Source organism: Martes martes, assembly GCF_963455335.1.
Source record: "Martes martes genome assembly, chromosome: 1".
Lineage (NCBI taxonomy): Eukaryota > Metazoa > Chordata > Mammalia > Carnivora > Mustelidae > Martes > Martes martes.
In genome coordinates this window covers 124,792,008-124,817,564 of record NC_137888.1, presented here as the reverse complement: position 1 = coordinate 124,817,564, position 25,557 = coordinate 124,792,008, and the positions used below count along the sequence as shown (strand labels likewise).

The 25,557-nt window shown below is 35.6% G+C and overlaps 1 protein-coding gene across 1 annotated transcript in view; it reads right to left on the bottom strand.

Moving 5' to 3' along the window:
• Positions 1 to 25,557, bottom strand: part of STAG1 (STAG1 cohesin complex component) — a 421,265-nt gene that overhangs the window by 243,226 nt on the left and 152,482 nt on the right. The gene's annotated exons all lie outside the window — the stretch shown is intronic.

Genomic DNA, 25,557 nt, shown 5'->3' with positions numbered 1-25,557 from the left:
GAACCTGTCCCTATTCCCCCCTCTGTAAACACCATTCATAGCTGGGAGCCTCCAATACCAGTGAAAGTAGCTTGCTTTCCAGTGTATGAGAACACTAGCCTTCTCTGGCTTGAAAAATCTCTGATAATCTCATGGGGGCAGATACCTTGAAGGGGAATGCTCATTAAGATCCACAACCATCCTATGACCTCTAGATCCATAACTAGGGTAAAATCTCAATATACTCCAGGGAGACAAGTATACACAATGACCCAGCAGGAAACAACTTAAATACCCAACAGAAACTCAAGGGCCACATGTGAGAGTGGGTTCTAGAAGCAACTGACCAAGGGGAATGAAATACAATGCTACGTTAGACCAAACTAATGGGTAGGAGCACACTTAACTATAGACTCCAGATTTAACCTATTAGTTCATGTAGCTAGAAATGAGTGTAATACCTTATCTGGCTTGTGAGCTAAAAGTTGCCTTTAAAGGTTGAGATGAACAAGCTTCCCTGGCATTGATATGGAGGGAGTAAAGAATCCAGTGATTCAGGAATATGGAACTGGATTTATCATGTAAGAATTTCATACCCCTACTCCTCCTCAACTGTGTTCTACAAGAGGGTCCAGAAAGCAATGAGAACCATACTGGTAAAGGTAGAATCTACATCCTTATAAAGGTCTGTGATTAGTCTCCCCTGTAAGCCAGGTGTGAGTATAGGGTATGTGGCCATTAAGAAAACCTCCCAGGTTTCAAGGGAGGTAATAGCATCCAAGGTAACAGCCCAAGTGGCCACACCTAATAAAAGATAAGGTGGGAACATTATATGTTAAGGGCAGTAAGGATGTACTGGTAGTCAGAATGCCTTGCCCTACAGAGATCTTTGGCAGTAGGTAATGATTAGAGTACCCCTGGGAACAAAACAGGTCAAAGCCTACCATAATACTGTGTGATTTATGTAACAGAAAAAAATCTAGATCTGGCAGCCAGAAGTCTAACTTGTATTAGAAGTCTAACTTGTAACAACATGGTGGAGAGTTAAAGCTTTCGCTAGTTGTCAATCCTGAGTTAGTTCACAGACTCAGAGAACATTAAAGGACATGGAGACCGGATATGTCCCTTGAAGAAATACCTTGCGTAACTATTACAAGCACACACCATACATTCTTTAATCCTTCCTCAGAGATTTGCGGCTATTTATTGGAGGTATGATGTGCTGTGAAAAGGAATTATCTAGACATTTCATGTATAAATAGACACTGTCTCTGAACTGACCTTAATTTCTAGGGATCCAAAATGTTACTGTGGTCCACCGGTTAAATTAGGGACTTATGGTAGTCAGGTGATACATGGGGTTGTAAATCAAGTCTAACTGATACTGAACATAAATAGACCAGGGACCCACTCTGTGGTTATTTCCTTGGTTCCTATATACACACTTGGGAAAGACATACTTGGCAACTGGAAGAACCCCATTTGGATTTTCTGACCCATAAGGGAAGGGGCATACTGGTAGGAATGTCTATAAGTTCATGGAATTTCCTCATCAAAACTATAAACTAGAAACAATGTTACATCTCTGAAGTAGGTGCAGAGTTTAATCAGACTTCAAAAAACAGGTGGTGAAAACTACTACATCCCCAATAAAATCACCAGTTTGGCCTACATAAAAACTAGAAAACTACTATGGATTATCATAAACTTAATCAGGTGGTGACTTTCACTTTAACTGCAATTCGTAACACTTGATATGCAGCTACTAACCACGCGAATGCTTTTTTCTTCAAATAAAAAGAACCTCTCAAAGTAAGCTGTTATTGTATATAAAGTATAAGGATCACAAATGAGGATACCTTCCCACTGTTGCTTCTGCACTATGTTAATGCTCCTGCTTCCTGCCATAATGTAGTTGTCTTGGCCATCTATTATCGCACAATTTCTGAACATCAGGAGTCCAAACACGGCTCACCTAAATCTGTTTAGGGTCTCACAGGCCTGCAAGCAAGGTATTTACTGCTTTATATTCTTATTTGGAGGCTCAAATGGAAAAGAATCCACTTCCAAGCTAACTTATATCGTTGGAAGAATTTATTTCCTTGTGACTGGCTGTAGAACTGAGGGCCCTGACCTCCTGCTAGCAAGTGGCTGAAGACAACTCTCCAATCCAAAAAGATATGAAAAGTTCCTCGCCACACAGGCTTCCCCAACATCACTTACTTTTTGTCTAACCAACAAGAAAAAACCCTAGAGCAAGTGTGCTAGCAAGATAGCATCTTACATAACATAACGTAATCACAGAAGAGCCCTATTGTATCATGGCTATAACTGATGATTAGAAGCAAGCCACGGGTCTCACTCAAAGGAAGGGGTCAAGAGCATGAATACCAGGAAGTAGCAGTCATTAGGGGCCATACTTGAAGTCTGTCCACCACAAAAATCCACAGACATCTTCATCATCTCTACATTCCAGAAAACATGATCCTTCTCCACTAATTTGATGACATGCCCAGGACCACTGAATGGGCAGATACTTTAGTGAGATAGCCACTGGACCCCAGATTTTTAGGGGGTTATCTCTCAACCTCTACTTCGCATATATCTTAATAAAGCTTTAAATGTATCTGCTACTTCCTGATCATCCTACTGAATTAGCACAATGCTGTCAGAAATAAAATGATGTAAATACCAGAAGAAAAAAATGAAAAGAAATGAAAAATTTAAAAAGCAGGATTGGAGGTGGGCAAGAAAAGGGAAGGGGCTGTTTTGGTCACTGTACCATTTTGCTTTTTTAAAAAATAATGTGCATGTATTGTTTAGATAAAAATAAAATATGGTTTATAAAAAGAAGAAAATAAAGATGTAGATCAAAAGATAAACAGAAATAGAAATACTGAAGTGGCAATATTAACATCAAATTGACACGAAAGATAAGCACTAAACAGGAAATAAATATTATATAATGGTAAAAGGTTAAGTATTCACGGTATTTAAGCAAGTAAATATTGAACCCAGGACGTAATGCTATGTGAAATACAGAAATATTTGGACCTAGGATGTAATGCTATGTGAAATAAAGTAAATATTAAATATTTACTTTAAGTCTGCTTTTATGGACTTAGAATTCTCAACTCCAACAGGATTTCATCTACATTTTTTTCTAATTGTTTTATTTTATTATTATTACTTAATACTTTACTACATCTAGACGTCGGGGTACAGTATGATGTAACATATTTTTTTTCAAGTTGTTAATCAGTTGTCAATAATGAAGAGAAAGAAAGAGGCAGAACATAATTTTTAACATTAATTATTATATATACTTGGGTCTGCTTTTGTTCAACTGATCCATCTGCCAGTAGATGAGCCAATAACATACATTAATATTTTCTGTAGCTTTATGATACAGTCTACCAATTAGTAAAGTAAGCCCCTCATGACTCATTTTCAGGATTTTCTTACCTAATTAAATCTGTACTTCTCTTCACTTCAGCAATACCAAAAACAATCTCTAAAACTTTTATTGTTTCTGAATTATATACATAAATAATTTTTAAAAGCCTTTTAAAGGAAATGTAAATGGACAATAAATATTTCAGAAAAAATGTAACCTGAGTTACTCCTAATCAGGGAAACAAATTCCTGAGAATTCAAAATGCCACCATTTTTGTCTATCAGTATGACAAATTTTAAAAGTTTAAAAATTATTAAGTCTTAGTGTTACCAGATCTTTGGAAAATACATAAATTCTTTTCTATTTAATTCAAGTAAAATTAACAAAGTGTTTTATTAGTTTCAGGTGTAAAATATAATGATTCAACAATTTTATACGTTTCTCGGTGCTCACCAAGGTAAGTGTACCTTAATCCCCTATATTGATTTCACATCACTGATGCAACTTAACTCCCCTCTGGCAACCACCAGTTTACTCTCTGTTTTTGAGTCTTTTAAAATTCTATTTCTTTACCATTCTTTGTTAACTTGTTTTATTTCATAAATACTACAGAAGTGAAATCATACAGTATTTGTTTTTCTCTGTATTTCACATAGCATTACATCCTAGGTCCATCCAGGTTGTTGCAAATGGCAAGATCTTACTCTTCTTTATGGCTGGGAAATAATGCGTGTGTTCATGTCTCTCTGTGTGTGTGCACCACATCTTCTTCAACCATTCATCTATCAATGGAAACTAAGATTGCTTCCATATTGTGGCTACTGTAAATGATGCTGCAATAAGGGATGTATGTATCTTTTCAAATTAGTGTTTTCATTTTCTTTGGGAAAATACACAGAAATGGAATTACTGGATCATACGATAGTTCTATTTTTAGCTTTTTGAGGAAACTCCATAATGTTTTCCATAGTGGCTACACCAACTGTATTCCCACCAACAGTGCATGGGGGTTCCTTTTTCTCCACATCCTTGCCAAAACTTGTTATTTCTTGTACTTTTTGTTTAAGCCATTTTGACAGGCATAAAATAATATCTCATTGTGGTTTTTATTTGCAGTGCCCCGATAACTAGTGATTTTGAGTATCTATCTTCTCATATTTCTTTTGGCTGGCTGTACATCATTTTTTGAAAAATGTCTATTCAGGTCCTCTGCCCATTTTTGATTGGATTATTTGTTCTTTTGGAGTGCAGGTGTATACATTTTTTACATATTTTAGATACTAACCCCTGGTTAAGACCTATCATTTCCAAGTATCTTCTCCCATTCAGTAGGTTTTTTTATTCTATTGATGGTTTCCTCTGCTGTGCAAGCACTTTTTATTTCGATGTAGTCCCAACAGTTTAGTTTTGCTTTTGTTACTCTTGCCAAAGTAGACATATCTAATGTGTTTCTATAGCCAAGGTCAAAAAATTTACTGCCTATGTTTTCTTCTAGGAATCTTATAGTTTTAGGTCTCACATTTAGTCTTTAATCCATTTTGAGTTTATTTATGTGTATGATGTATGAAAGTTGTCCAGTTTTATTCTTTTGCATGTAGCTGTCCACTTTTCCCACCATGATCTGTTAAAAAGAATTTTTTGCCCCACTGTACATTCTTTCCTTATTTGTCATAGGTTAACTGACCATATAAGCATGTGTTTATTTCTAGACTCTATTTTGTTCCACTGGTCTATGCATCTATTTTTTTTGCCAGTACCATACTCTTTCAATTACTACAGCTTTATAATATACCCTGAAAACCGGAATTTTGATACCTCTGGCTTTGTTCTTCCTTTTCAAGATTACTATGTTGGGTCTTCTGTAGTTCCATACAAACTTCAGGATTATTTGTTCCAGTTTTCTGGAAAATGTTGCTGGTATTTTGATGGGAACTGCATTAAATCTGCAAATTGCTTTGGGTAGTATGGACATTTTAACAATTAGTTTCTCCAATCCACTATCTTTCCAAGTGTTTGTTACCTTCAATCTCTTTCATCAATATTAAATAGTTTTCTGAGTATAGGTCTGTCACCTCCTGGTTAATTTTATTCCATGGTATTTCATTCTTTGTGGTTCAACTGTAAATGGGACTGTTTTCTTAATTTCTCTTTCTACTACGTCGTTACTAAAAATATGCAACAGATTTCTGCATACTAATTTTTTATTCAAGGACTTCACTGAGTTCACTTATCCGTTCTGGTAGTTTTGGGTGGTCTTTAGGGTTTTCTATATATAAAATCACGTCATCTGCAAATACTGAAAGTTTTATTTCTTTATGAATATAGATACCTTTTATTTCTTTTTCTTGACTGATTGCTCTGGCTAGGACTTCCAGTATAAAAGTGGTGAGAGTGGAATGAAAGTGGTGAGACTGGACATTCTTGTCCTGTTTATCATAAAGGCAAGGGCCTCAGTTTTCACCACTGAGTATTATGTTAGCTATGGTTTACTCATACATGGCTTAATTTTGTTAAAATATGTTCCCTCTGAACCTACATTTCTTAGGGTTTTTATCACGACTGGATATTGTACTTAGTCAAATGCTTTTTTAGCATTTGTAGAGATGATATGGTTTTTATCCTTTTTGTTATTAAAACAATGTATCACATTCATTGTTTTGTGAATACTGAGTCACTCTGCATCATGAATAAATCCCACTTGATCATGGTGAATGAATTTTTTAATATATTATTAGACTTCTCTTGTTAATATTTTGTTGAGGATTTTTGCATCTATGTTCATCAGAAATACTAGAATATAATGCCCCCCCCTTTTTTGTAGTATCTTTACCTGCTTTGGGAATCAGAGTAAGCTAGTAATCATTCTAGCTTCACAGAATGATTTTGGAAGCTTTTCTTCTCATCTATTTTTTTGGAATGGTTTAAGAAGTATAGTTATTAATTCTTCTTTGAATGTCTGGTAGAATTTGCCTGAGAAACCATCTGCTCCTGGACTTTTTATTAGTGGTGGGAGTTATTTTCTATTTGTTTGTTTGTTTATTACTGATTCAATTTTATCACTGGCAATCAATCTGTTCACATTTTCTTATTTCTTCCAGATTCAGTTTTCAAGGTTTAATGTTTCAAGGAAATTCTCCATTTCTTCTATGTTGTCAAATTTGTTGGCATTGCAAAATAGATATTTTCAAGGGAAGAGTTCAGATGGTGGAAGAAGAGTAGGCAAACCTAAAAGAGTATGCAAACCTAATTTCATCTGGTCCCTAGAATTCAGCTAAATAATTATCAAATCATTCTGAATACCTATGAAGTTAACTGTAGATCCAGCAATAGGATGAATTGCTACAGTTGTGGAAGACACAGAAGACATTAGAGAATCACTTACTGGAGAAATAAAAGAACTAAAATCTAATCAGGCTGAACTAAAAAGGGCTGTTACTGAAACGCAATTAAAAAATGGAGGCCCTAATGCTAGGATAAACGAGGCAAAAGAGAGAGTCAGTTATATAGGAGACAAAATGATGGAGAATAAGGAAGCTGAGAAAAAGTTACAAACAACCACTGGATCATAAAGGAAGGATTTAAGAGATAAGCAATATGATAAAGCAAAACATTATTAGAATAACTGGGTCCCAGAGGAAGAGGAAGGAGAAAGAGGGACAGAAGGTTTATTTGAAAAATTATACCTGAATCTTCCTAAACTTTCCTAATTTGTGGAAGAAAAAAGGCACGCACGTTCAGGGGATGAAGAGAAAATCCCTCAAAATCAATAAAAATAGGTCAACAACTTGACATATAGTGAAGTTTGCAAATTTCATCAAGAGAAAATCCTGAAAGCAGATCGGGACAAGAGGTTCTTAACCTATAAGGGTAGAAACATAAGTCTGGCGGGAGACCTGTCCACAGAGACCTGGCAGGCCAGAAAGGACTGGCATGATATATTCAATGTGTTAAATGAGAAAAATATGCAGCCAAAAATACTTTACCCAGCAGGGCTGTCATTAAGAATAAAAGGAGAGATAAAGAGATTCTTGGACAAACAGAAACTAAAAGAATTTATGATCACTAAACCTGCCTTGCATGAAATATTAAAGGGGATCCTTTGAACAAAGAGAGCCTAAAAGTAAGAAAGACCAGAAAAGGAATAGAGACAATGTACAGAAACAGTGACATTATAGGTAATAAAATTTAGGTATGGCTAAATTCCCTATCTTTCAATAATAACACTGAATGTAAATGGACTAAATGCTCCAATCGAAAGACACAGGATATCAGACTGGATTCAAAAAAACAAGACCTGCTGATATGCTGTCTACAAGAGACACATTTTAGACCCAAACTCATACCCAAATTGAACATGATGAGGTGGGGATCCATTTATCAAGCTCATGGATATCAAAAAAAAGCTGGGGTAGCAATCTTTATATCAGACAAACTAGGTTTTAGATCAAAGACTGTAATAAGACACAAAGAACACTGTACCATAATAAAAGGATCTATCCAACAAGAAGATCTAACAATTGTGAATGTTTAGCTTGTAACATGGGACCAGCAAATTATATGAACCAATTAATAACAAAATTAAAGAAACACGCTGATAATAATACAGTAAGAGTAAAGGACTTTAACACTCTACTCACAATAAATGGACAGATCATCTAAAGCAGACGATCAAAAAGGAAACAAGGACTTTGACACACTCTACCAGATGGACTTCACAGATATATCAAAACATTTCATCCTAAAACTAGAGAATACACATTTTTCCAAGTGCATATGGAATATTCTCCAGAATATACCACACACAGGGTCTCAACCAGTACCAAAAGACTGATGATTCCCTACATATTTTCAACCCAGTTTTTTTTTTTTTTTTGAAGATTTCTTTGACAAAGAGAGAGAGGGTGCACAATGGCAGAAGGAGAAACAGGCTCCCTATTGAGCAGGGAGCCTAATGTGGGGCTTGATCCCAGGACCCTGGGATCATGACCTGAGCCGAAGGCAGATGTTTAACCAACTGAGGCACCGAGGTGCCCCTCAGACCAGATTTTTAAAACTTCAACTCAATCACAAGAGAAAATTTAGAAGGAACACAAACACATGGAAGTTAAAGAGCATCCTACTAAAGAATGAATGGGCCAACCAGAAAATTGAGGAACACTATTAAAAAATTCATGGAAACAAAATAAAAACACAACTATTCAGAACCTTTGGGAAGCAGCAAAGTTGGACCTAAGAGGAACATATACAGCAATACAGGTCTTTCTCAAGTAACAAGAAAAGCCTCAAATACACAACCTAACCTTACACCTACAAGGGCCGTAGAAAGAATAGCAAATAAAGCCTAAATCCAACAGAAAGAGAATAAAGATCAGAGCAGAAATCAATGAAAAGGAAATCAAAGAATATAATGGATCAAAGGAACTAGGAGCTGGATCTTTGAAAGAATTAACAAGATTGATAAATCTCTAGTCAAGACTTATCAAAAAGCAAAGAGAAAGGACCTAAATAAATAAAATCATGAATGAAAAAGGTGAGATCACAACTGACACGGAAGAAATAAAATTATAAGAGCATATTATGAGCATTTATATGCCAACAAATTGAGCTATCTAAAAGAAATGGACACCGTCCTAGAAACATAAACTACCAAAACTAAAACAGGAAGAAATAGAAAACTGGAGCAGAGCCACAATCACAAAGAAACTGAAGCAGAAATCAGAAGTATCTCAACAAACAAAGGGTCCAGGACCAGATGCCTCCCACCAAATTCTACCATTTATTTTTTTTTTTTTAAGATTTTATTTATTTGACAGACAGAGATCACAAGTAGGCAGGGAGGCAGGCAGAGAGAGAGGAGGAAGCAGGCTCTCCGCAGAGCAGAGAGCCCGATGCGGGGCTCGATCCCAGGACCCTAGGATCATGACCTGAGCCGAAGGCAGAGGCTTTAACCCACTGAGCCACCCAGGCGCCCCTACCATTTTTTTTTAAAGACTTTATTTATTTATTTGTCAGAGAGAGAACACAAACAGGAAGAGTGGCAGGCAGAGGGAGAAGCAGGCTCTCTGCTGAGCAAGGAGCCAGATGTGGGACTAAATCCCAGGACCCTGGAATCATGACCTAAGTCAAGGCATTTAACCGACTGAGCCATCCAGGCATTCCTCCACCAAACATTTAAAGAAGAATTAATACCTCTTCTTCTGAAGTTGTTTCAAGAAGTAGAAATAGAAGGAAAACTTCCAAGCTCTTTCTATGAGCATTACCTTGACCTTAAAACCAAAGACCAAAAGGAGAATCACCAAAAAGGAGAATTACAGAGCAATATCCCTGATGAACATGGATGCAAAAATTCTTACCAAGATACTAACTAACAACATCCAACAGTACACTGAAAGGATTATTCACCAAAACAAAGCTGGATTTATTCTTGGGCTGCAAAAGTGGTTCAACATATGCAAATCAATCAATGTGATGGACCACATTAATAAAATAAAGGACAAGAACCATTTGAGCCTCTCAATAGATACAGAAAAAGAACATTTGACAAAATATAGCAACCTTTCTTGATTAAAACTCCGCAGTGTAGGCATGGGAGAATGTACTTCAATATCATAAAAGCTGTATGTTAAAAACCCACAACAAATATCATCCTCAACAGGGAAAAACTGGTAACTTATCACCTAAAGTTGGGAACACAACAGGAATGCCCATACTCTGCTTTTGTTTGACACAGTTTGAGAAGTCCTACCCTCAGCAATCAGATAACAAAAAGAAATAAAAGGCATCCAAATCGGCAAAGAAGAAATCAAACTTTCACTCTTCGCAGATGACATGTTATTCTATGAGGAAAACCCAAGATGCCATCCCAAAATTGCTAAAAGTCATATAGGAATTCAGCAAAGTCACAGGATATAAAAACCATACAGAGAGGTCAGCTGCATTTCTATACATTAACACTGAGGCAGAAGAAAGAGAAATTAAGGAATTGATCCTATTTAAAATTGCCCCCAAAACCGTAAGATACCGAGAATAAACCTTACCAAAGAAGTAAAGGATCTGTACTCAAAACTAGAGATTACGAAGGAAATTGAGGAAGACATAAAGAAATGGAAAAACATTTCACACTTATGGAGTGAAGTTCAAATACAGCTAAAATGTCTATGCTGGCCAAAGAAATCTAAACACTCAATGCAATCCCTATGATTCCATCAACTTTTTCCAAAAAGTTGGAACAAATAATCCTGAAATTTTTATGGAACCAGAAAGACCCCGAATAGCCAAAGGAATGTTGACAAAGAAAACCAAAGCTCACGGCATCACAATTTTGGATTTCAAGCTATACTGAAAGGTGTAATCATCAAGACAACATGGTATTGGGACAAAAAAATACACACAGATCAATGGAAAAGAACAGAGAACCTAGAAATGGACCCTCAACTCTATGGCCAACTAATCTTCCACAAAGCAGGAAAGAATATTCAATGGAAAAAAGACAGTCTCTTCAACAAATGGTGTTAGGAAAACTGGATAGCCACATGCTGAGGAATGAAACTGGACCATTTTCTTACACCATATACAAAAATAAACTCAAATGGATGAAAGACCTAAATGTGAGCCAGGAATCCATACAAATCCTAGAAGAGAACAAAGGCAGTAACCTATTGGATGTTCACCACAGTATCTTCCCGATAGACAAGTCGTCAAAGGCAAGGAAAACAAAAGCAAAAATGAACTACGGGGACTTCACCAAGATAAAAAGCTTTTGCAGAGCAAAAGAAACAGTCGACAAAACCAAAAGACAACTGACAGAATGGGAGAAAATATTTACAAATGTCTTAACAGATAAAGGGCTGGTATCTAAAATCTATAAAGAACTTAGCAAACTCAACACCCAAAAACCAAACAAACAAAATTCCAGGTAAGAAATGGGCAGAAGACATGGACATTTCTCCAAAGACATCCAAATGGCCAAGAGACACATGAAAAAAATGCTCAACATCACTTGGCATCACGGAATTACAAATCAAAACCACAATGAGCTACCACCTCACACCAGTCAGGCTAAAATTAACAACTCAGGAAACAACAGATGTTGGTGAGAATGTGGAGAAAGGGTTATCTTACACAGCTGGTGGGAATGCAAGCTGGTGCAGCCACTCTGGAAACAGTAGGGAGGCTCCTCAAAAACTTAAAAATAGAGCCACTGGACAACCCACCAATTGCACTACTATTTATCCAAAAGATATAAATATAATGATTCGAAGGGGACACATTCACCCCAGTGTTTGCAGCAAAGATAGCCAAAATATGGGAAGAACCCAGATGTCCATCAACAGATGAATGGATTAAAAAGCTGTGGGGGGTGTGTGTGTGTGGAGAGAGAGAGAGAGAGAGAGAGAGAGAGGAGTATTCTTCAGCCATCAGAAAGAATGGAGTCTTGCCATTTCCAACAAGGTGGATGGAACTAGAGGGTATTATGCTAAGCGAAGTAAGTTAGTCAGAGAAAGATAAATACCATATGATTGCATTCGTATGTGGAATTAACAAACAACAAACAGACAAACATAGGGGAAAGGTACAAAAAATAAAATAAAAGGAAAACAGAGAGGGAGGCAAACCATTAGAGACTCTTAACTATAGGGAACAAACTGAGGGATGCTGGAGGATAGTTGGGTAGTAGGATGGGGTAACTGGGTGATGGGCTAAGGAGGGCACATGAAGTAATGAGCACTGGCTATTGTATACAACTGGTGAATAACTGAATACTACCTCTGAAACTAATAATACAGTATGTTAAGTAAATTAAATTTAAACAAAAAAATTTTTTAAGGAAATATGGGTGGATATGATGGCATAGATTATTATGACAATTGTAATGTAAATGTGCTTATCTTGCTGTTGGTACATGAGTTATTATCATAAAGTTGGCAAAATCTGAGTATTTCTCTTTAATGTGTTATCTGAGATCAAGATACTGAAATTACAAAATACTGCTACATTCATGAAAAACAAGATTAGGCTGTGGATATAGTAAGTAAATGAGTTTCTATAATATCACACACAATAACCCCGTTCAGTCCTGTAACCATACTCTTCCTTGTTGAAATGTGGAATAAAATAGGGGCAACTGGGTGGCTCAGTTAAGTGTCTGACACTTGATTCTGGCTCAGGTCATGATCTCAGGGTCATGAGATCAAGCCCCATGTAAGGCTCTGTGCTCAGCACAAAGTCTGCTTAGGATTCTCTCTCTCCCCCTCCCTCTGGCCCTCCTCCTGCTTGTGCTCTCTTTCTCTAAATAAGTAAATAAAATCAATCTTTATATATATATTTATTTCTTAGTAAAAATACAGGTTAATATTTGTCAGATCTGGGACATCTGGGTAGCTCAGTTGGTTAAGCATCTGCCTTCAGCTCAGGTCATGATCCCAGGATCCTGGAACAGGGTCCGGCATCGGGTTCCTTGATCAGGGGGGTGCCTGCTCCTCCCTTGCCTGACGTTTCCCCTGCTTATGCGTGTGCTCTCTCTCTCTCTCTCTCTAGCAAATAAACAAAAACTTCTTAAAAAAAACCTTTAAAAAATATTTTTCAGAACTATTCAAAATGGATGAAAAGAAAAGACCTACGCACAATCAAGTTTAATGTCACAAGATGACAGAATTTATAAGAAGCTAGCAAAGAATACAACAAGGTAAGTATCTCTGAGTGATGGGTGAAGGCTGGAGTTCTAAGAGGGGATATGGGGTTTTTATCTTTCTTGAAGTATGTTAGGCTGAGTCCTTTCTGCAGCCAGTGAAGAGACATTTATATCCTACCTAATTGTGCTGAAAACAGCACAACATCTACATATATTTTCTAAGATTATCCATGCCAGATCACTCTTTGTCTTGCTTCAACTAATTCAGAACCTCAAAGGATTATAACTACTGAAAAGCAGTTCCCTACACCAATCACAACTTATGTGTTTGTTCTGTTTACTGAACAGTAAATTTGTATTCCTAATATTTGGTTACAGAGCTCCAGGAGGAAAATCAACAGATACATGAAGTGATACTGCTACAAATTTAGTCTTCAATGTCATTAACAATCCTTTTAAATATCCTAGATTGGCTTCCTCTTATTTCTTTAAAATCAATTCCAAATCGTTCACAACTCTCCTCATTTATATTCATGCCTACCAAAAATTCTAGCACTGACTCCAGGTTAAGAAATCCTGTACTAGGATCAAAGGTCCTCACCAGAGTGAAACAAATCTCCTCTGTCCTCCTATCTCAAAGGCTTAGGACCAAAGCCTATCAAGTAAGGAATTACATCAACATGTACATAATTTTCTTCAGCAGTTTGAAAAGAAATTTAAAATTTTTTTTGGTTGTGGGGGAAAGGATTCAGCTTTACATATGATTAAAGTTAGGATACAGAGTAAGAAACTGTACAACCACAGTCAATCCAAATTTACTGTGGTAAATAAAGGAAGAAATCTCATTGATACCTCAATACCTTTATTCAAGCATGTTTTCTATTATAGTAGGGTATTTTAGCCAGAAGCATTAAAATAAGTTAGGTCCCCTCTCTGGTAATAAAACTAGTAGAAAACACCAAATTACATGTATTTAAACAGTTATAAACAGTAACACAAATATATACAAGTATGTACATAAAGGCCATTTTTCCTAAAAATGACTTCATAAAACTATTATATTGATATATATAATCAAACACATACGTACAGATAGTAACAGTCATATCTTTACTTACTTGATCAGCCCTTGAACATCTGTATAAAAGATGATATAACTGGATGATGCCTTTGGAAGATTAGAGGGTATCACGAAGAAAATTAGTAATATCTGAAACACCCAATTTAAAGCCACAGCTTGACATCAACAAGGACTGGAACAATACAGCAATGTATTTTTCCTAAAGCTAAACATGTGAAAAATAGTAGTTACCTCTGGATATAACTGAATAGAGACTGTGAAAATTCCTAAGTAGAGTTCCTAGCTTCCTTGAGGACTACAGTTCTAAATAATTTATAGGCAGTCAATGCTCTTATCCTAGCACTAACCAGCAGCTTTTATTGTGTACTGTCTTCTGAAAATATTAAAATATGTACCACATATCTTTGCTCTAATTATCTAAAAGTAACTGTGGCATGCAAATCTGTGTTCTCCTTTCCACAGTATGTACTAAAATGGGAAAGCAAGTACCCAGCCATGGACTACATTACCCAGATCACCTTAGTATGCAGTAAATTCCCATCAATGGAATGAAACAAAGGAGCCAAAAGCTTCTAAGAAGTAGGTACTACTCCATTCTCTCTCCCCTTCCACCCACTGAATGCAAACAACACTGAGGCTCTAGAGGAAAAAAGAACCAGATAATGGAAGGAGCATGATCCCTGAATCATATGAAAGGAAGATGGGTACCACTAATTCTGGTACAGAATGGTTAGACAATGAGAAATTAATATCTATCATGATAAGCCACCATATTTGAAATTTAATTTTTATAGCTACTCTATGTAGCTGCTAGAATTTTTGAGAACAGGTTAAAACATCCATGAAGTTAATTTCAGAGAGACACTCTAATTATGTAAAAACCTCAAACAAAGAAAGCCCAAAACCCACTTCTAAGTAAATACTAACCTATCATTTGAGGGTTTTCAAATAACTATGCGATGATGAAATGAGCGGTTTCTATCTTCTGTCCTAAAACATTCTGCATATTCTATATATTACTTTTCATTCTAAGAAAGTGGAAGAAATCAGGGCTAAAGTGTTTAAAAAAAAAAAATAATTCAAATACTATATAATCAAACACACAAAAGAACTGGGAGAAATGAAGTTTATGTTTAGAACTTCCTTACTCTTCTCAAATTAGGCACTAAGCTGACTGTGAAATATCCTGGACCAGTTCCTAATCTCAATTTAAAATATGCATATGATGAGACATAAAGGAGTTTAAAGGTAATTCAGCTAAATCACTAAAATGGATCAACAATGATTACTCTATAAAAATATAATCATTTCTGCCAAAAATCATGGCTATAAAATCTGAACATTTCTAAAGATCAAATTAAGATACAATTCTAAGATATGTGCCTTGGTTTGATAATACCTTGACTGATATAACTATCTCTTTCATCCAATTAGTATTTGTAAAGTTCTATTTATTTTACCTGCTTCTTATGTACATCCTCCTTGAGGATCAAAGTAAACCAAGCTGTTTAAGTTGGGGGGGGGCATAATCTGACACAAATTCAACTCTTTCTTTTGCCTTATGTTTTCTTCATATTTCATTGAATTCCATTAAATCTGTTATATTAAGAAAGTCCCCAAATTGCCAAAGACCAAACATGCACAAACATTTTTACATAATAAGACATTACTAATATCAACTATAATAAGGGTGAGGTAAAAAATAAACACTAACAGTTTCTGGATAGTCTGCTCTAAAAAAAAAAAAAAGTGTTTAGGCCACTAAAATAAGATCCCCTTTAAGCAAGAAGCACATTTGGTGGTGGTGTAACAGAGAGTAATATGGCTATCATGCAAGTCCAAATAAAGCTAAATTTTCTGCTCACCAATAAGGCTACTACAATGAACTAGTAGATAGTTCAGGATTAAGCTGTTAATCTTTCCTCTGTAATGAGATATAGCCAATAAAAGTAACTTAAACTCAAAAAGGAAAAACACTCTTCCTCACCTAATTTCATTTATGCCTTCAAAAGGTGTTCTATCATTTTTAAATGATCCTGGATGTCATCTCAACTTTTTATTTTACACATAATCAAAGATACCATTCAATAAAAACCTCTTGTGTCTACCTTCACTTTAGAGTCAGATTACATTTCTCTGGACCAAGAGGAAAAAGGAACGTTAGAATAGTACTTCAAAAGAGGAGGGGACATAAAGGCAGAAAGAGAGATGGTCCTGGGACCACAACTCTTCAGATGGAGGAGACGGGGAGAGGGAAGAATGGTAGAGGAGTACCTGCCTTGGGCCAAGAATCATGTTTTAGCATGAAGTGGTCCTGAGTCTTATCCTCTTACCTACCCCCAAGGGGGACCTATGCTGGACTATATACTTAACTCCCCAATTCTTGATTCCTTGATTTCCAAGGAAATCCATTCAATTCCTTGAATCCTTCCCCTTCTTCTTACTGATCGTGATCACCAGGATTTCAATGTTATCAACAATGACCACTAGGACCACCACAATGACAACACTGGGGCTAGTTGTTAAATGTCTATGGTGGGTGGGAGTGGATTTCTTATCCATGTAAAAATTACCAGCAGGGGACGACCTACATAGAAGTGCATACTGGGAAGGCTATCATCCTGGGAGAGTAATTCATCCCTAATCCCCCTCTTAAAATAGGCAGAGCTAGCATCAAGGATCTTCCAAGAGGCGTTCTACTATTGCTTAATATAGAGAGTTAGCTGCCTATAGTGTACCACCAGCCTGTACATGGAATATTATCAAGTCACAGTCACAAAAGAGCCACTACAGTTCAGCTTCCCAGTCCAAGCTCAAAAAGCAAAGGCATCTTGGTAGTGATGCTTTTGCAACAAGAGTGTTGTGCTGTAGGATCAGGTCTTCATTTTCCAAATCATGGATGCCCATCAGGTTCATCCACCAGCACAAGACATTTGGTTGTACTAGTGGGTCTTCAATCACCATTTCTGTCACATCTGGGGTTGTACAGGTTATCAATGTCAACAAACATACACTTGGATAGGTATTACCAGGCTCTAGCCACTCTTGTGGCCACTCATACATGCCTTTATCTTAGGAACCAAGAGCTCTAGAATGGAGTGTTCACCTCAAGAGCACAGTGCCTGGCACTAGTAGCGCTCCTCCCCTTCCACCCCCACCCCTAAATGATCAACTCATTCATGGGACATGTGAAATATATGTGACTACTGTCACCATTAGTCCAGACTCCCCACCAGGGTCAGAACAGAGGAATGAGAACTGGCAGGATACAAAGATACTCATAGGGCGTTGAAAGGACCCAAGCTCTGTCTTCTGCATGGGTGAGTGTCTACAACTGTGCTGCCTGCAGCTTCTTCCTTTTCATGTACAAAATTCATTTCTGAGTGACACCAAAATACACAGCTGTTGAAGTTGTGATTATGTACATTTGACTGTTAAAAAATTAACAATTTCAATTATTTGACAACTGCCTGTCACCATGGAAAAGATCACATGATCTATGCTATTTTATATGAGAGAAATAAACTTCAGTCTTGTTTAAACACCTACTATTTAGTTGTCTACTTCAGCTAAACTTAATCTAGATGTTTGTTAAATTTAAATTTTTCATTATGATGTTAAAAATAAGAATGTTTTAGTATTTTATTATATGATTTTAAATCCTGTACACCCCAAATCTTACACTGTAGTGGCTACAGCTATAAAGATGTATTTCTTGCATTACACTCATATGTTGATTAATTCTACTCAAGTATTTATATCTGCTCAATTCTGTAAAGCTTTACTCCACACTCCTCATCTTCACTGTATTATTTCCTATTTTCTGGCTATCTTCGTCATTTTCATTTCAGTCAATGATATACTTGTTCTCTCCCCTAATATCTCCTTAGAATTTTCACAATTACTCATACTTCTTAGACATTCTTTCAGCCATTTTAATACTTAGTAAACCTTTTAAGCTTTGCAATGAACATGTAGAAATTCAAATGTTATTATGAAACACTTTTATCCATTTTATCAGTAATGTATGTAATTTCTGACAGGTCATAATATGAGTTCAAATGCAAGTTAACAGGTGAGATTTAAATAAAGTAACAGGTGCTTTTTCACTTTCTTTGGTGTAGTCACAGAGTAAAATGCACCCAGCTAAATCTTGAGGAAGAATTCCTCTGTATTTTATATGTTGAGATTTGGCAACAACCCCATTTGTAAGCTAGGGACTAGAAGAAATCAATGTCCTTTAAAAGTTCAAGTTTTCTTTACAAAAGAACAAAGCTTCCTCTCTAAGGGAGAGAGAATGACTCATCACAGACTATCCCATCCTCTAAGATACCTGTACCTTTTTCCAATCATATTAAAAGGACAAAAAAAAAAAAAGTTTTCCCTTCAGAGTCACCTGTCAAAAGCCAACATCAGACTAAATTCTGTCATTAGGTATACCTCATTTACGCTCTAATTCCAATTTCTATTCACAGAACTTAGTAGTAGTAGTAGCATACTAAGACAATTAGTATTAATCATTGGTTTGTGATAGCATATTAACAGATTATTTGATCACTATCGAGGTTTTCTCCTTTCCCTCCCATGATCAGAAAGTCTATGAATGCAAGGGATCAGGGAACTTTAGTTCATCTACATCTCTTACACCTAACCCAATGCCTGAAATAATAGGCTTTTAATGAATTTTTGAATGAATAAGCTATAATCCAACTTTTTCAGTTGATACCTGAGGGTACAAAATTCAAATGCCAATGATTAGTTCATTTAAATGCTTACTAAGCCCATAACTACAACTATAAATAACAGTTAGATTAAGTAAATAACATGAATGTTCCAAAATTCAACATGTATTCAGCGTCATGTATCTGAAAGTCAAAATGTCCAAACCAAATTATTTCCATATCCATCCTCCAACACCAATGCTCATGCAAAACGTTCTTTTGGTGAACATCACCAAGTCAAACTAGCAATGAGCTTAGATTCCTTCCTCTTATCTTTCAGAATCACTTCATAGCCTTAGTATTTGTAGACTCTGTCACTTCCTCTTCATCCTGATACTCTATAAATTTAAACATGTGTTTCTTCCTAATTGGATCAGTAAAAAACTGAATCAGTGAAAGAAGTCTGATTCCAAATTATTACAACCTCCAAATCATTATCTAGACTGCATCCAGAAAAGTATGTCTAAAAATGCTAATTAATATTCATCTAATAATCATCCGATACTAATACTCATTTTTTCTTTCTAAAATGCCATCAATTTCACAAAAAGGTCTTCTGTAGTCAATATGTTTATAAAATGACTATATCCCTTCCCCTTTCAAGAGAGAGAAAATGTGAGGCCTTTGATAAGATTTATATTAAAGAACCTGATTTCTTTTATTAAACATCCCACAATTTTTCTGGCTCTTTTTGTCCTTCACCCTATCAGAACACTCAATGTTCACAATATAACCTTTCTCTGAGCTCTGTTTTTACTACAGTATCATATTCTACAGTAAAAGGTATAGATCTCATCTTTGTATGTCTTGTTTCTACAGTAAGAAATGCTTCACTGCTGCCTAGCTAATTCCCACTCATCTTTCAAGCCTCAGTTCAAGTTTTAGCTATTCAGGCAACTCTTCCATGACCCTGTTTTCTAGACAGGTCTAACTGAATTTTTCATGTTTTCAACCCACCCTGTATATCTTCTTACTAAAGTATTCTACAACATGTTTCCTATGAGACTATATTCCATGAGGACAGAACTGTGGTTTTAGTTCTGAATATAAAGCCTCTGATTATAGGAGATGCATAAGCACCTATTTTAGCTAGTGAACGGATTCTTTACAATTCTGATAGGGAGAAAAGACAAGACAGAAAGCCATAAATAGTTGTAGGAATCAACGGTTTGTGGGATGCTCAATAAACAAGAAATCAGGTTCTTTAATACAAACCTTACCAAAGCCTTCACATTTTGTACCTTTCCAAAGGGGAAGGGATGTATTCATTTCCCAAACATACTGACTAAAGACTTCGTTTGGGGAAGCTTTTCAGAAACACCTATCTATCTCTACTTCAGATAATAAACTAAACAAGACAGACAAGGTAAAGAGCACCCAGCTTCAACAACACTTAATATTTTACAACCAAACTTGTTTCTTTTGCTTCCTTTTCAGTTTTCATTGTTGTACCCCTCTCTGATCCCATTCTCTTAAGTAAACAATATCATAAACTTGATTTCAAGTTATCTTATGTATTTATACTTTATATAAGCGGTACAATGTATTATGTAGCGTTCTGTAGCTTGCTTTGTCCTTTAAACTGCATTCCTGAAATATACTCATAACAATATCTAAAGCTCTAGTTCACGCAATTTCAATCACTACAGAAAACTTCAGTGTTTCAATATACCACATTTATCAATTATCTTATTCATACACGTTTAGGCTCTTCTTTATTTTGTTGCTATTATAAACAAAACAGATATAAAAATTATTGTATTTGCCTCCTTTATAGACATGAAAATTTCTCTAGAGATTACATCTAGGAACTGAATTGCTTTTCTTCAAAGTATTCTCAGTTAAAGAAAGAAAGAAAGAAGAAAAGAAAAGAAAAGAAAAAAGAAAAGAAAAGAAAAACAACAAAGAAAAAAAACGAAGGTCACTTTCACAATGTAGGCATTCATTAAATATTTACCAAATGAATGAAAAATGGACAGGTCATTCAATTTTTCTTGATACTGCCCAATTTTTTTTCTGAAGGGGTTAGACAGATTTGTATTCCAATAGTTGGCACCCTACAGTCTTACTGACTTAGTATCATACACCAATTTTTTTTAAAGATTTTATTTATTTATTTGACAGAGAGATCACAAGTAGGCAGAGAAGCAGGCAGAGGGGGGAGGGGAAAGCAGGCTCTCCGTTGAGCAGAGAGCCCGATGCGGGGCTCGATCCCAGGACCCTGAGATAATGACCTGAGCTGAAGGCAGAGGCTTTAACCCACTGAGCCACCCAGGCACCCCTCATCCATCATTTTAATGTTATTCACTCTGATGAGTGAAACACAGTATTTTACAGTGTTACAGCCAAAATTTTATTATTTCATCTTTAGGACTTTATTTGAATGGGCACTTATCTCCTATTACATTGTTCTAATAGACTATCACTGCTATACAGAGGGCTGATCATTTTTTTTAAGGTTGATTTTTCTTTTAATGTCTATTTTCTCTCTAGGAATTTCGCAGAACACTTTTATTGGTTCCAATAGTTTATATCCTGAAAATTCCACAAAAACAATTATATATTCTGTAAATATGGATAATTTTGTTATCTTCCTTACTAAACGAAGGAACTTCCCACTTGTTCCTAATTCGCCAAGAGTATTGTTCATCACAATTATCACCTAAACTCTATCAAATGATTTTTCTAAACACTTCACATAATTTCAGATAAGGGTATGTCTTCCCCCTACCATAACATGACTATCTGGTATATTATAGTAAAGTATTTGTTAATAGTAAACTATCCTTGGATAATAAACCTCCTTTATCCAGATAAAAACCTCTAGGTCTTAAAAATGTATTGACCCCAATCGCTAATATTTTTATTTAGCTGACCTTTTCTACAATTTCTTTCTCTATGTAATTTCCATTTCTACTTTAATTATCCCTTTCTTCCTAATTACTCTTCTTTCTTCCTAATTAATTTAGGTTGCTCTTTTTCTAGTTTCCACTGCTTTTGCTAATACTAATATATTTAAGACTGTGTATTTATCCAAGTAGTGCTTTAGCTAGCCCCAGTATTTTTACTAACAGTACTTTCATTAACATTCACCTATCAACCCTGTGTATTTCCTCTTTATCACATCATAAGAGGACCTTTTGATACTTGTAAGTATAATTCAGAAGAGGAATTTATTTTGTGTATTTCAACATCATTTCAACTATCACTATGGACAGACAATAGGATCAAGTATTTCTTGATGAAATATTTTAAGATTTTCTTTTAATCCTCCATGTTCTACAGTTACACTCTACTATTAAAACCTAGGTAATTATTTTTACTTACCTGCTCACTTCTGAGAATAAACTCGGGATCTGAGGAAATATGCCTGAGAAATTTTTCCAAAATTATCTCTTCAAAACAATGTTTCTTCTATTCCCTTTGATATCTTCCTCTGACATATTTTGGAACCCTTCAATCCATACCAAATTCATGCAATTGCTCTTTCATAATTACTTCTTTATTTTTCCGGACTACATTCTAAATGAATGCCTAATGAATGTCAAGTCTTAAATTCTCCCTTTGATGACATCTACTATATTTCTTTCCCTTGGTAAAACAAATTTATTAAATTTATCCCCTTTTTTGGTACCAGATACAACTTCTTCTTTCATCTCTCCGGCACCTTAAATATGCTATTTATTTCTTTTATTATTCATCCCTCCCCGTCTAAAGTTTTGTGATTATCTCTGCTTATCCTGTCACTCCACTGCAGAACTAGATCATATAATGCAGGTTTAGAACTTCTTGCTCTAAGATAATATTTTTAATTTTTATAGACCCAGTCACCAACTTAGTTAAGCAGACATCTCAATTCAGGTCCTGGTTTTAAGAACTATGTCTGTCTTTTCCCTTTCCTCAGCCCTTGATTTCCCATAAATGAGGTTTTAGATTAAGTTATTATCCAGACAAGGACCCTCTTGGGTATTAACAGAGTCTCTATTAATAACTACATGAAAAAAAAGCATAAACTGGGAGTCTCAAAGGTAACCTGAGATATATGATCACCCTAAACATAAGCTTTAGCCAATGCAGCAGTTATCAGTGGCTTTCTCTAGTCTCCTTTACAAGCATGGAGACTAATGTTAGGCCCTGGCTTCATGTAGGTATAAGCCTGACTCTATTCCTCTATGTTTCATGAAGCAGTTTAAGCCTTTTTTAAAAAAATTTTTTAAAGATTTATTTATTTATTTATTTGACAGACAAAGAAAGAGGGAACACAAGTAGGGAGAGTGGGACAGGGAAAAGTAGATCTCCTGCCGACCAGGGAGCCCAATGTGGGACTCGATCCCAGGACCCTGGGATCATGACCTGAGCCAAAGGCAGATGCTTAACGACCGAGCCACCCAGATGCCCAGTTTTAGTCCTTTTAACATATAAGAAGCAAATTCTTGCCTACAAGTACCTGCTTCTCTATGCTAAACCCAATCCTCTTCATCACTGTAGATTATCTTGGACTTTAAACACAGGAAGATTTAGTTTTTAAACTCACTGTCTGTATTCTCTTTTTATTACTTTATTATTATTTTATGTTTGAAATGAGGAGGTAATAAACAGATTAGTGTGCCACCTTCAATAAAAGAAACACCAATTTTTTTAAACATGCATTCCCTTTACTCAGCAACTACTTTCAGGAATTTATGTTACAAAATCATTCCCACATACACATTTTAGATGGATATCTGAATATTCAAAGAAGTGCTATTTTTAAAAGAATAAAACTAATCTAGTTTACATGGATAGTAAACTAGTTTTAGTAGTGTAGTTTATATCTTACTTCTTTTAAGAACAAAGGAACCCAAGTAAAAACTATATAAATAAGTTATGGCCCAGACATGTTAGGAAACAATATAAAGGTAATGTCACAGGAAAAATGCCCATAATAGAATGCTCAATGAAAAAAATATATATACAGAAGTTTGTAGATGTGAATAGGTAGGAAACAAAAATGTAACATGACTAACAAAAAACTATAGTGAAGTAGAAAATGTTTGGGGCACAAGAATAGAGAAAAACAGAAGAATAGAGAGAAAAAGTTGAAAAGGTGGGTTGAAACCAAATAACGGAAAGCACTAGGGGCTGAAATACTTATTTTAACCTTTCCCAAAATGTGGATCTAAAAGAATTTAAGCAAGGAGTGATAGTATGAAATAGCATTCAGGAAGACTAATCTGAACGAAGAATAGAGAATACAGTGGATGAAAAAGAAAAAACTTCTATTAGTCACTGTCTTGTTTCAAATACTATACCAGATTTTGTTCATATTAAATATTAAAGATATTTTTCATATCTTTAAAAAGCTGGATTGAGGTCGCCTGGGTGGCTCAGTGGGTTAAAGCCTCTGCCTTCAGCTTAGGTCATGATCTCAGGGTCCTGGGATCGAGCACCGCATCGGGCTCTCTGCTCAGCAGGGAGCCTGCTTCCCCCTCTCTCTGCCTGCCTCTCTGCCTATTTGTGATCTCTCTCCCTGTCAAATAAATAAATAAAATCTTTAAAAAAAAAAAAAAAGCTGGATTGAGCTTTAATACAGTATACATTAAAATTATTTTTATATACACAAATATTTTACAAAAAAATTTTACATGAAAAAAATGAAAGCAAAGTACTGAAATGCAATGTTTAAATTTATACATAAAAATAAATTTCCTTGGGATTCCTGAGTGGCTCAGTTGGTTAAGTGTCTGACCCTTGGTTTCAGACCAGGTCATGATCTCAGGATCCTGGGATCAAGCCCCATATTTGGCTGTGCACTCAGCAGGCAGTCTGCTTGAGGATTCTCTTCCTCTGTCCCTCCCCAGGCTCACACTAGCATGTTCTCTTTCTCTCTCTCTAAAATAAATAAATCCTTAAAAAATATAATAAAATAATAGTAAAACATAAATTTTCTTCAATTTTCTGCTTGTGTTTCTACTTAAATGTGGAAAACCATAAAGGAGAACTCAAAAATAAGATACTTATAACTTGGTAACAATTTTCTACTGAAGTATAATAAGGAAACTATCAAGCTTTGTGGTTAAGGGTCATTATTTTAAAATTATATTTATGTAACTTACAGTCTGTCCACTGCTTCAAATAACTGGAAATTTCTATTTCTTTTACCATTAGCATCATCACACTGCCCCACCTCTCCTCCCACACAAATTCCAAGATCCCTGAACATACCAATCTGTTAACATACAAAAAAAGCAGTAAAAGCTGAACTCCCTTAAGAAATACAAAAGGAAATTACAGGTTAAAAAATGAAAATTTCTAAAAGTAAACCTGTTTCATAAACTACCTTAATTTTAAAGAAACTAAAAAGGAACTATCAAAAATGAGCAAATAAATAGAGAATGCAAATATTTGACTTTTATCAATCATTGGTGATCAAAGAAATACACATTAGAATAATAAATTACAGGGCTGCCTGGGTGATGCAGTCTGTTGATCCTCCAATTCTTGGTTTAGCTCAGGTGGTGATCTCAGAACTGTGAGATCAAGAGCTGAGTCGGGCTATGTGATCAGTGTGGAGTCTGCTTGGATTTCTCTCTCACTCTCCCTCTGATCGTCCCCCCCCCAATAAATAAATAAATCATAAATAAATAAATAAATAAATGATTGTGATTTTTCAATATATTATCAATTGATTCCTAAATATAAAGTATCCAGTTGCTAGGCACATTTCTAGTGAAAGACAGACTAGTAAAATTTTTTGGAGAGTAATATA